The sequence below is a fragment of the Coffea arabica genome, chromosome 4e, assembly GCF_036785885.1.
Source record: "Coffea arabica cultivar ET-39 chromosome 4e, Coffea Arabica ET-39 HiFi, whole genome shotgun sequence".
Taxonomy (NCBI): Eukaryota; Viridiplantae; Streptophyta; class Magnoliopsida; order Gentianales; family Rubiaceae; genus Coffea; species Coffea arabica.
The window spans coordinates 6,596,834-6,611,060 of record NC_092317.1 but is presented as its reverse complement, the minus strand read 5'-3'; positions in this window follow the sequence as shown (position 1 = coordinate 6,611,060).

Here is a 14,227-nt window from a genome sequence, read left to right as displayed (position 1 = left end):
TTTAGCTCCTCTTATATATCTTCGTTCAAGCTTTCCTCTTGTGAATATTTCTCGTTTATTCATACCTGCAAAGATGCAGTAATTACACACCTAAAGCACTAAGAAAAAAAAAATACTCAACAATAAAGTAGTTTCCTCTCTTCATATTACTGTTGTGCTATGATACCTTTTATGACATGTTAGCTTAAATTTACTTTCTAAATTGTCTAAAAAATTAATAATCCCGTTGTTGATTTGTCTAAGTTACGTATAAAAAAAAAAAAAAAGGAGAAATTATGTATGCATGTCAATTAGGTAAATAAATTAAAATTTCTTTAAAAAATGTTTCTCATATTATAACCACTTATAGATGTTGGCAATTAATACATACATTAATGCGTATATCGCTTTGGATATTAATATGTATGTTCATCTATAGAAGATAACGTTCAAATTTGCAGAGAACTACTTTTTTTTTTGACGGTGGAATTTGTTTCTGCTAGATTTATATTGTATAATATTATACCATGTCGATTTCAGATCCTATTAGTCAAAAATAGTGGGCATGAGAACTGTAAACTAATCTGTGTGCATTAAATTCTAAGTAAAAATTGACCCCACAAAAGAAGAAAAAAAAAATAAAAAAAAAGTCAATCAACAAAGTGAATTGCACGTGTAACGGCATTATTGTTTTGAAATCTCAAATGCAAATTGGAAGAAGAAAATGACCAGTTCCAAAAAGATTACGGAAGGAATCTACTTTAAGGTGACTGCAGCAAAGCAAATTTATTGAACCTAAGATTTGATATCCCAAATAGAACTAGTTCGTTCGCAGAGTCTATCAAGTACACTGATTAATCAGCACCGCCTAATGTGAGAATTATTCCACAATTTACAGCTTAAAAAGGCTGCAGCATTTGCTGTATGGTGAACATCCAAAATTGCTGTATTTATTGTCACAACACAAGAATGGTTGAGATTTGCTTCTAGTAAATCTTTGGTTAATAAAGACTCAATTTTGTTCAGCCGCAAATTTTGATTTTAGCGTTGATAAGATTTTCCTTGCAACTTCCTTTGGGCTCTGGCCGCTGTCACCAACATCGTGGAGCTCAACTCCATGATGTCACCAACTACCAATGCAACATATATAGAAACTCCATATAAAAAGCATTCGATTCGATTCTACCCTCTCCAGAAACAAGAACCTTGCCCGTATCATTAATTACTCTCTTCTTTCTCTGATTTTTTTGATAAGTAAATACTGAACATCATCAATTTCGTAATCGCATTTCCAGAAATGAGCACAGATAATTTACCTTCTGATATTCTGGAACCCGAATCCCAGTCCTCTGCTGAGGAAACAAATTTGCAGCACAAAAGCACATCTCCATGCACTCATCCGGGGCAGCTTGACTGGGCAGTATTGGTACTTGGGTTTTGCTTGACATCAGCAACTGAAATCGCTCTTCAATCCTTACAAGCTCAGCTGCCATGGTCAGTGCACTTGGTTTCAATGGCTATGGTATTCGCTTTTGCGTCTATTTTCATGGCCAAATTTGTCCCTCCCAAGTACCTAAGTCAGGCAAAATTGCTGGAGTATGGTGGGATTTTTTCTGCTGCCACGGCTTTCTTCTTGGCCATCACGATTGCTCTACCATTATCCCTCAAGATCATGTCTTGGTCCATCTATGCACTCGTCTTGCTGGCTATCTTCAGTTTCCATGCGCTGCCCCTTTTTATGTCGTGTGATCTACTTTCATTAACCACTTATGTTGTATGAGAATTGGGATCGTGTGACATAATAGAAATAAAATTACCTAATAAGCAGTCATCAACTACAATGAAACATACTAACATATATATCAACCGAAGAATTAAGTTGATGGTCTCATTTCTTTGCCCTGTTGTCGAGCATTCTTTAATTTTTAATCATATAATACTGTGCAGACTATAAAGCTTTCCAAAGGTATTGAAGATTTTCTCCAAAATTAGACTAAGCATCAGCTAGCACATCATCACTAGATCAAAAAGAGAAAACGTAATATTTGTCTGCCATTTGTCCAATGGTTGATGATATTAGACTTGGTTAAGATTTGGACGTTGTTGAATAAAGTGGTTCATGCTGTTGCTCATTATGTCAAATTGAGTATTTAGTCGATTTTTTATTGAATTTTTTCCAAGAATTTGTAAAGCAATTGGTACCGATCAACGTTAAGCGTGTATATATGAGAGAGAGAGAGAGAGAGCGTGTAGGGCAAGAAGTAGGATTATCCGTGTAATGCCTATTTCTTACCCATGTTTTAATTACCACAAAATGTCTGTTTCACATTTTATAATTTTTTGTATTCCTTCATAATTAGGTCTTAAGATATTCCAACTGTATCAGTTGGTTCCATTTTTTCATTTTCAATCCAAAATGTCACTCTGAGCCACATGCGTGCACAATTTGAAGGGCAAAGTTTTGAACAGGTTACTTGATTAGATTGTGATTTGGAAATCGATAGAAATAGGTACAAAGTTACCCAAATGCAAGATTTTTATGGAAAGTATCTTTGTCCTCACAATTTTTTTTTATCACTACATGTAATTTTTGTTTTTTTGTTTTTACTGAATTTTGTCAAACAATTAGATACTGCAAAAGAGTCCTGTTGGCCAAACAAATGAAACTGTAGAGAAGGCCGTTGTCACATAAAAAAGAAACTGGAGAGCTAAAGAAAAACCAACTAGTCCTCTTTTGCAACAAAAGAAATAAGGGGAAATGGCCAATTTAATCCTTCAACTTTTTAACTTAAAGGCGATTTCATCCTTCATCTTTTGTTTAGGTAATTTTAGTCCTTTAACTTAAATAGGAGAAGATGAAATGTTTTCAGCTTTACTCCCTAGCATTTTCTGACTTTTTGTTTTGACTTTTAACTTGTAGTTCCTATATTGCCCTTAATTTGGTGGTGATTTTTGTGTCAAAAAGTAGTACCACCGCAAAAGGATGAAATTGGTTACTAAATTTAAGTTGAAGGACTAAAAGCATCTAAATAAAAAATGAAGGATGAAATTGGTTTAAGAAAAAAAGTTTGAGGATTATCTCCAGCTGAACTTTTATAAGGCCCACAACAAGTCTTACATCGACCCGAAAAGTCCTTGAAACTTGGTGTAGGTCCTTTTTTCTAAAAATGTGGCCCATAGTCTTATTATGCATAATTTATTTCCGACGGAACATTTTTATAAAACCTGAAGTCTGAGGAAGTTACATCGTTAACTTCCTTCAAGTTTCACATAATATGCTGCAGCATGTCGATTCTTCCAAGTTATCCATTGGTGACGGTGATGTTAACTGCACAAGAGGTAGTCTAAGGGCGGATTACATCTGAATAATATGGATTATTATTATTATTATTTTTAGGCTGAATAATATGAATTATTAGTTACCTTCAAGAACACATGAATTGCTCGTGGAACAAATACTTTTGCTTTTCAACAAAAGGGAAACTCATCATTTTCATCTCTAAACTTTTACAGTGAAACGAATTTCATCTTTAATGATTTTTTTTTATTAATTTAGTCCTTGAAGTTTTACTCTTCTTTTTTTTTGTTCAATTGTATCCTTGTAGGGCGGCACCACCTTTTTAAACCTTTTCGGCAAGAAGACGATCGGCTTGTTAAAGGTAGTATAGGATATACAAGTTAAGACCAAAATTATGGCTCAGCGAGAAAATACCAATGAAAGGTTTCAAATTCGAATCTTCCTACTTACACAAAAAAAAAAAATTAAAAAAAAAATTAGAGTAAAGAAAAAAATTTTCCATCAAATAGTGGGGCAAACAACCGGGGAGGAAAACATAAAGTAACAAATTTTTTTTTTCCAAAAAGATAAAAACACAAAAACCTGCTACAATTTCTTCTCCTTCGACTTATCTCCTCTGGCCAGCATTGAGCGGTGACCCTGAGATTCATCCGTCCGAAAGGCATCAATCGGACTTTAAGATAAATAATGGAAAGCTGGCCTAGTCACGGCTCGTTCAACCTTTGAAGCTTCCACTTATCCTCCCACCCACGTCCGCCATAGCCGCCAAGTCAATTGGCGCACAAAGTTTTGTGGAATTGTATCACCAAAACAACTGCAGTTTCAAGTAAAAAACTCACCTCCACATATCTAACGTCTTTATCGGAAAATGATCCTAAAGCATCATCAGTTAATATCTTTATCGGGAATCCTTGACAATCTTCAATTTCCATCATCACCTCTTGGGTCATCTTCATTTGCTTGGAACTGGAACCGCGAGTGTAGTGAAAACAACAGCTCATTTTCGGTTTAGGCTCTCGAATCAAAGTGTTTGGCATTTGGGGTATTTTCTTGTTCATTTTCTTCGAGGTTTGGTTAGAAATTCTGAGGTTGGAAATTGTTCCATTTGATCTCATTTTGCATCAACAATATCTACTCAGTATTGTGGAGCGGCTAATCATTGACTACACCTAGGAAAAAAAAAAGCTCCTAAATTTCTGTCACTTCAAGACTATGAATATTTGGTTTAATTGGAAAAATTTTGGTTGGATAACAATCTGTATTTTAACAAGAAGATTGGGTATATATATGCCTTCAGCCTGTTTGTAGAAATGTCGGAATGAAACACCGATAGAGATAACAGGGCAAGGCAGCCACGGCGTGCTGGCTGTGATTCTGCCACCGGTAGAGAAGCAGAGAATTTAATGACGGCGAACAGACGAGAAGAAGAAGAAAAAAGGTACCTGGGTTTTTGTTTTTAATAAAGAAAAAGTTACTTTTTATTTTCCTATCCAATATGAGGGAAAATTGGTTTTTTTTCCCCCTGTTTGATGGGGGGAAAAAAAAAATCTTTGCATCCTCATATTGGTCCTAACTTAATTTCCCTATATTAGGCTTGATTGGCTGGTTACCTTCTGGCTGAAAAGGTTCCAACTGACAGTGCCACTGCAGAAGAATTTAATTAGATTGCAAATAAAATTTTGAGGACTAAATTGGTTTAAAAAAAAACATGAAGGATGACATTGGTTTTAGTGAAAAAGTTTGGCAATGAAAATGGCGAATCTCCCGTAAGAAAAGTTGCAAGATCCATGAAACGAAGTAGTAAAAGAAGTCGTGGCAAAGCCTAATTAATTGCGGTGGGAGTAATTAAAAATGGCGGAACATCAAAATCATGGAAGAGATCATTAGCTTTTTCTCCGAAAACAGGGTGAGAATTGAGATGACATGGAACTGCTAATTTCCTTTGTGTCCTGCGCATGGAACATTGTTTTATCAATTTATTTTCTGGACCTTTCACATCTCATTCTAGGATATCTAACGGCTAATATTGGTCATTTTTGCGGCCCGACTACACTTCAATGGTTTTTTCAGTTTTGGTGGGCGAGTTCTTGTTCTAACTTCCGAAGTCCAGGCTCCCAGCCCTGTATAAATGCTACGTCATGGCAAGAATTAGATAATTCTACTCGAAGCCGGGAAGAAAAAAGGCCAATTATAGTATATATACCACCCCAAGAAGAAAAAGTTCTTGGCCAAATTGTTTCCTCCTGTCCAAAAATGAACTCAGAGGACTCGCCTTCTTCTATACCTTCTTCTGATTTGGAAATGGGGTTGGAACTGGAATCAGAATCCAAGGAGGTTAATCAGCAAAGCGCAGAAACTTCTGCGTTGATTCATCCTCTGCAGCAGATGGACTGGTCAGTTTTAGTTCTTGGGTTCTGCCTAACATCAGCGACTGAAATTGCTATGCAATCCTTGCAAGCCAAGACTCAACTGCCTTTGTCAGTGCACTTGGCTTCCATGGCCATGGTATTGGCTTTTGCATGTATTCTTATGGCCAAATTCGTCCCGTCAAGATTCCCAAACCATGCGAAAGGGCTAGAGTATGCTGGGATTTTTTGCGCAGCCACAGCGTTCTTTTTGGCGATCACAGTTGCCGTACCACTATGCCTCAAGCTGATTTCTTGGTCCATCTATGTTCTCATCTTGCTAGCCATCTTCATTTTTCATGTTCTCCGGCTTATATGATGTATTGATCTACTGCCATATGCCAGTGATACATGCATGGAATTGTGTAACTTCTGTTTTAGCCAAAAGTAAATAATTGCAATTTGAAAAGCCAAGGCGGCAAAAAATGATAAATACCATTCACCCCTTGTGGTTTTGCATTTCATCATATAATTTTTTTGATTGTGCAATAATATCCACTTAATTCCATGTGATTTTATGTAGAGTGAAAAATTGATAGAAAACACCGTCAACAACAGTGTTAGTTGAAATTCGAGATGTCGATTGCGAAACCATAGGAAAACTAAGTGGATATTCGATATTTCAACGTATTCTATATTTATGCTTCAAACTCAGTTTTTGGGCCAATCTCCGTAATTAGATTTGCTTTTTGTTCATTTATCACTTTATATAAAGAATTAAGCGGACATTGATGAATGATAGGGGGATTATATGGTAAAATGTGAAACCAAAGGAGATAAATCGTAATTTACCGAAAATGATAACCTAAAACTCATAGCACTAACCACCGCTGAGGTTTATCGTTGATACAAGGACCTCCTCTTAATTAAGCTTTTCAAATTCATTTATTGGATCACATGTATAAACCTTTGTAAACTCAGAGTTAGCAGTAAAAAAGAAAAAAAATAATCTACAATTTTGGTTGGATTAAGCTCGTGATTTAATTTAATAGTGCCATTATAAATGAAGCATATTCAAGTGAAGAAGCAGACCCAATTTCATGGCCTAGTTCGGGTGTCTACGCATGAAACATATTCAAACAGTAGGTTTTGTCAGGTAAAAAAAAAAAAAAAAGAGTTGTTTCCAAATGACGGTAAAATTATGCTGTTGGCAATTTTCAGTCACATTTTACTAGCATTAGCGAAACAAAACGAAACTTTACTAACATCATTCCACATCAACCAACTTTTTTGGCCCCTTGACTCGATATTCACATCAACCATGAAAAGGAGGCAAGCTCCCAGCAATTTTAATTTGTAGGAACAAATGTGAACACAGATATATAATTCTTTAGACTTGCATCTTATTCACACGGAAGGAAAACTTGGAATTTGCAACGTATACTAGAAATATTTGATGAAATATGAGATTGGCAAACATGGCTTCATCCTCTAACCTTCAGGATAGACATTTTAATTGTAGTCTTCCCTGTGGATTCCATGGTCCCCAAGTCCTGATCACCAGTTGATAGTATCCATTGTAAAATTAGGAAGAAGAACATCGCATTGCAGGCAATAGTGAGTTTTTACTGGTAGATGGCCGGATCTTCTAGTTTTCAGGGTCCCTCAAGATGACTTTGGACCAAAAGTCTTGCCACAATTATAACGTAACTCGTAACTCGTAAATGATTATAACCAACTCACTGCAGTCCTGTCACAATCAGATTTGTTACTTTGTGTTTGTTTTACATAACCGAAATTGGAATCACCAACCACGCTAACTATATTCTTGGTTTGGAACCAAAATGGATTTCATTTTAGTAAGGGGTTATTAATTTGGAACCCGTGTCCTAAAATAATTAACTTGATAGCATTAGCTTACATTTTGTTAAAATAATTATTACAAAAGAGTGGTGCTCCTTATATCTGATACCCCCTTCGTCCTGAAATAGTAGCTGCATTTCAATTTTTGAATTTTTTTTTTTTTTATCAATAGTGTCGTGTTGTTATTTGCAAGCGTCCCATTTCTAGGTTTGCCCTCATTATATCAGAGAATGGATTTTGATTCTTGATAGTAGTACGTAGTTATTTTGAGTCCCATCCCAACTTGTGTTGAAATGATAGTAGACTCATTAAAGGTGTGGATGCAATCAGGTGTCGTAATGTACGCAACCAATGTTTTTTTTTTTTTTTTCAAGTTAAAACTTACTTTATTGTTCCACATGAATGATTTAACCCACTATATATTAAAAACTTTGTAAGGGCATGTTTGGAAGTTTGAAAGTGTAAAAAGGTTATGTGACTCTAATTTTGAGACAATGAAAATTGTGAAATATGACATTAATAATATAACAGAGTGAATACTTTTAATCTCTTCTATAGGAGGTAGGGTCCATGTCCTCTTCTCATGTTTTATATTTCAATATTAATAAATAAAAAAAAAAATCAAGTCAAGTCAAGAACAGGAAATGATAGGAGGCAAAATTTCAAACTTTCATTTCTATTAAACGATTGTTATAATGATACACCAAACAACATGTATGGGAATCATTTATTTTGATACCCATTTCTAACCATGATACCCATTTAACAACAACCCCATAATTTCCAAAATGGGCTTAATAGGTAATACCCAATGCAGAATCTTAAGGTTGTGTTTGGATTGCATTTTCTGTCATTTTTCATGGAAAAAATACTGTAGCGATTTGATATATGTGAGGAAAAAAGGTGATAGGAAAATGTGATCACGGAAAACGACAATATTTTCCGACGGAAACAAGCAATCCAAGCATGGCTGAGCATTAATAGTCAATCAAGAATCTTTTCTAGATGCAGATTGTATTTCTGGATTAATTTATTAGTTATTACTACAATATTTTAACCAAGATCTTAAAAAAAATCATTTAGTGGTGAAGACTAAAAGATCCCTATTACTTAGACAGCGATTCTGTTATGAATAGTAAATTCCTGCTGGCAGGGAGATGTTAAGAAGATCAAAGGACTACCCTTTTCTTTAAATGTAATACAAAATGATGAACTCGAAACATTTTATTGGCTATTGTGCATGTTACATACATGTGAGCTTTGATATACATCAGTATTTATGATGTTTTGTTTGTTTTTTTCTTTTCTTTTTTGTGAAATAATTCATCAATATGGTATTCCATTTCACTACACACTGCTGCCCAGTACAAAATTAACCTTTTCATTGTCTAGAAGTACGAAAGGTACAGGTTCATGTTTATGTATGAATTTTAACAAGTATTACAATTGAAAAAGAAAAAATTAGACATGACGTTACTATTGAATATGGTTTTATTGAACTAGATTTTATAGAACAAATTATGGTAAAAACAATATCACATTGATAAGGAAAAGTTTTGCGCCTAGAAATTATGGGAAAGTAACCTTGTTTGAATTGTGTTTTCTGCAAAAAAAATTTTTACGTTTTCCATGAACATATTTTCCAATCATCCTTTTGTAAACACATTTCTAATCACTTTTTTACCTCACATACATCAAATAGCTATCCTACATTTTTTTTTATGAAAACTCCTAAAAATTGCAATTCAAACGGTCATTCTTGTGCCAATAAAAGAAGGGAAGAACAGCAATCTTCTCCTTCAATTTGAAACTAGTCGGACCTAAAGAGCCATTTTTTAAAGTTTACGGGGTCTTAAGTGAAAAATGTCACGTCACCGTGCTGAGGAAGCCTGTGAGCCCCTGAACCCCAGACCATGAGTTGAAGTCCTTACGAAGCCATCCCAGATCCAAGCCCGTATAAATGGCAAATTCCCGGAGGGAAAATGCACCGTCACGTACCAATTCAAATTAAAATGAACACCACCGCAGACTCACCTTCCTCAGCAAGCCCACCACCACCTCCACCACTAGAACGGCCAACACCGCCACATCCACCACCGGATTCTTCACCTGCACCCCACAATCATCCACCGCCACCACCACCTAATTACGGCACTCCTCCAATAATCCATGTTCCACCTCCTTATCCACCACACCCTGAATGGTTTTCTCTGTTCATGAACTTCAGCTTCACTGCATTCGGCATTTTTGTTCAATCAAACCAAGCTTCCACAAGTACTTCCAGCCATCATCATCAGCTTCCCCCCTTGAGCTTCCAGATGGCTTGCCTTGGAATGGTTTTCGCCTTGGCTGCTTTCGTGGTGTCGAAATACGTGCCTGAAAATCTATCAGCACTGGCTCGGTTTCTTGAAAATGCCGGGGTCTCTTTCGGGGTGACCGGATTTTTCATTGACATCACCCCTTTTTTCCATCTCAGCCTCAAAATCATTTCCTGGACCGTCTATGCAATTTCTCTTATTGCAATTATCATTTGTCGCAATTTCCACATTGTCATGGAGTTAACTAAAGGGCAAAACACTTGACCCAACTGTACAGTACAATTCCAAAGTGTATTCTCCACCTGATCTAGCACTATTAATTCGGTCAAGTTAATTTCCATTCCATTTTTTCCAGTGCAGTGGTGAGTTTTTTTTTTTTTTTCCCATGGTTGGAGTATGAGGTTTTTGTGTACAATGAACGAGGCAACTTAATATGAGCACTACCGTGACACTTTTTTTTTTGGGATAAATTATTAATATACTTTCGTTAAATTTGCACTAATAATAGAAATTACATCATACATATATATAGATATGAAAGATCTGAAAAACAGAGCCATATATAGATGTAGAGAATTACTAATAAAAATTACAGTATATATCTTCAATAGTACTAAAAAATCAGATATAATGCTTGGAGCCGCAAGAACATCTTTGCATTCTTTTTTCTGGGCTAAGGAACATTTGTTATTCACTAAGATCCTCTGCTAATCAAATGGACACGTTGGGTGCCTTGGCCTCAGCTGCTAAGCAGAATGAAGCACCATTTGCCGGCCTCAAGCTGAGATGCTTGTACCTACCCACTAGCGAAACCAGAAAATTTCTTTAGTGGATGCACTTCCTAACTTACTAATTACTATTGTAAAATCTTTATGCTAAAATACAAATTCCAAATGTTATTTTGCAGGTCTCACATTATGTAAAGATCGATGTAAACATATAATCCAATTTTACTATTTAGAATATCAAAATTTGCATTGATTTTAGTCAAGGAGTCAACTTACAAGGATTATTTGGAATAATTACTGTAGCACTTTTTGTGATGTGATGTATGTGAGATAAAAAGATGATTGGGAATATAAAAAGGTGGATTGGAAAATGTGTCTATGATGCAAGCGAAATATTATTTGGAATAATTGGGGTATCCAAACAAACCCAATTAATATTTCGCTTGCATCATATTGGGAGTGTTTGGATAGCAATTTTCTCTAAATAATATTTCGCTTGCATCATAAACACAATTTCCAATCCACCTTTTTATATTTTCAACCATATTTTATCTCACATACATCACATTACAAAAAATATTACAGTAATTATTTTAAATAATATTTCAAATAATACAGTCTCTATTCAAACAAACCAGACGTAGCAAACATATACATGAGAACTTCAAAATTTCTTAGATATGGACTTAGTTAGTCATTTATCCAAATGTAATTTTGAAATAATATACAAAACTGATAAATAGGTTAATAAACAATAATGGAGAATTAACCTAAAGTTCTTAGTTTGTACAATTTGAGAATTGTGTAACTTCTTTTACAGCCAGAAATTAATTTGTGCAATTTGAGAAGCCACGGCCAGAAAATGGTAAAATTACTATTTTCCCCCAGTAGTTTTGTGTTTCCCCATTCAATCTCTTAATAGTGTAATAATATCAATTTAACATCCTTGTGATTCTATGTAAAAATAAATTTATGCAGTTTGAAAACCTACGGTGATAAAACAAAATTAAATTACAATTTATCCCTTGTGGTTTCTCATATTACCACACAAATTCCTTGTTGTTCAATAACATTCATTTCACCTTTTTTTTTTTTGGGTTTTTGTGGGGTCTCTAGAGGGAAACGGTCCAATATTTTTGGTGCTTTTATTTCGGTTTAGATATCTAGATTTAAGAATTTCGTTTAAACCCAATCCATTGATTTCTGAAAATTTTTTTCTACTAATAACGTTGAAGAATCAAGAAGAGAACTCGTTCTTTGGAATTAGTTTTTGTACTAATGACCCTAATATTTTATTGATCCTCTCAAAAGAAAAGAAAAAAAAAGACCTTACCATTGAGAATTTCATAGGTTTTAGTTTCGAGAAGCATGAAGCAAGTAATAAGCTAGTGGTTTTCATACAAAACATCCAAAGCTATTAATTCAGAATAGGTGTGACTTTCACGTGGGTTAATTTCCATCCATCTTAACAGTGAGAATTAACAGAATGATCAAGATAAAACACGTTTAGGAGTTTAGTACACCATCTGGTATGAAAAATAATTTAGTGGTTGAAATAAAATTATTTCCATCTACTGTAGGTTAAAACGTCCTTTGTCATGTCTGGTTTAATCCATGTCATAAACTGGCCTATCAAAATCTATAACCTTCTATTTGGTATCTCTCAACTTAGACTTAGGGCCATTTAGGGTTGCGGTAATTTATTAAAAAATACTTTTTCAATAGAGGTTTTAATTAAAGTACTTATTAAATGTTTAAATGTTTCTAAATATTGTTTGAAAATATAATTTAATAAGTACTTATTATATGAATTAATATTTCCTATACTGATAGTGTATTGGATGAAAGACAACAATGCAAAATTTGAATTTAAAATTCAATTTTTGCATATGTGTCATGGATCCAACGGTAATAATGTATGCACTGTCAATGTATATAAGATTTACTCTTATTATATTGGATAATAAGTAATTTGAAAATTTTTAAATGTACGTATCTCTTTACTTAGTTTATAATGTAGGATAAAAGGATTAAATTTTATGTTTTATTTTAAATCACAAAAGTTATTTTAAAAACACCAAATTTGAACTTTTGCTAAGAGTGTTATTAACACCAAAAATTTGATGTCTAATTTTATGAGTTGATATTCACCAAATACCTTAAAAATATTTTTAACACCTAAAAATATTTTTGAACTATAACCCCAAATTGGGTTTTGTTTAGAAGGGGTTAAGATTTTAACCGAGTGTCACACGTCCAAGGATTAGTTGGATGCTAATATGCTATAGAATTGGTGATTGATTGGTTGTGGTTTTAGCAGAAACTTCTCATAAGTTGCATCGTATCCAAAGCCTACTAAATTGGATTTTCCGCTTTGTCCAGTCCGTCACGAAACTTTTTATGATGCGTTAAAGCGTGGAACATCCAGATTTCTTCGGAGGAAATCGAACGGCTAATGTGGTTCGTTTTTGCGGCGTCATTTGGGTCCCGTCAGAATCATCTAAGCGGCTGAGATTTTTCATTTTTGCGGGCGCCGCTAATCTAAGCGCCATTATGGATTCCCCAGTAACTTCCCCAAGTCTACCAAAATACCAAAGTCGTTGCCGTACCCACAATTGGTGGGCGAGTTTTTCTCCAAGGAAGCTTGAAGCCTTTTATTTTTATATATATAAGCCCTGCCCTGGCAAGATTTTGGATAATTCACTACAAAGGGAAAAAAGAATAACGAAGAAAAGAAACAAAGGCAATTGTAGAATTATTGCCCAAATCATTGCCTCCTCAGTCCCCAAATGAGCTCAGACGACTTGCCTTCTTCTGATTTGGAAATGGAGTTGGAGCTGGAATCAGAACCCACGAAGGCAAACCAGCAAAGTGCGGAAAGTTTTGGATTGATTCATCCTCTGCAGCAGCAAATGGACTGGTCAGTATTAGTTCTTGGGTTCTGCCTAACATCCGCGACTGAGATTGCCATTCAATCCTTGCAAGTCAAAACTCAACTGCCTTTGTCAGTGCACTTGGCTTCCATGGCCATGGTATTGGCTTTTGCATGTATTTTTATGGCCAAATTCGTCCCTTCGACGTTCTTAAACCATGCAAAAGGATTGGAGTATGCTGGGATCTTTTGTGCAGCCACAGCATTCTTTTTGGCGATCACGGTTGCCTTACCACTATGCCTCAAGCTAGTTTCTTGGTCCATCTATGTGCTCATCTTGCTAGCCATCTTCATTTTTCATGTCCTGCCGCTTCTAGGATGTATTGATCTACTGCCATATACCAGTGACATGCATGAAATTGTGTAATTTCCGTTTTAGCCAAATGTAAGTTTATGTAATTTGAAAAGCCAAGGCCAAAAAAAAAAACAAAAAAGGAGGTAAATTACTTGTGGTTTCGCATTTTACCATATGAATTCACTTTACACACTATAATTTTATGTAATTTTATAATTGACGAAAAACACTACTAATAATGGCATCAATAAAATTCTATTTATGTTAATGAGTGTCCAATGGATATTGATTAATACATTTAAATTTCAGCCACACTCTGTACATATAGAGAGAGACACACACTAACAATTATTACGTTTCTTACTCAAATACTGAACACATAAATGAAGCACAACGTGTCTAATTATTTTACATAAAACTACTAAGTAGGAAGAAATTACAAGGAAGCTAAGTAGGTATTCCAGCTATG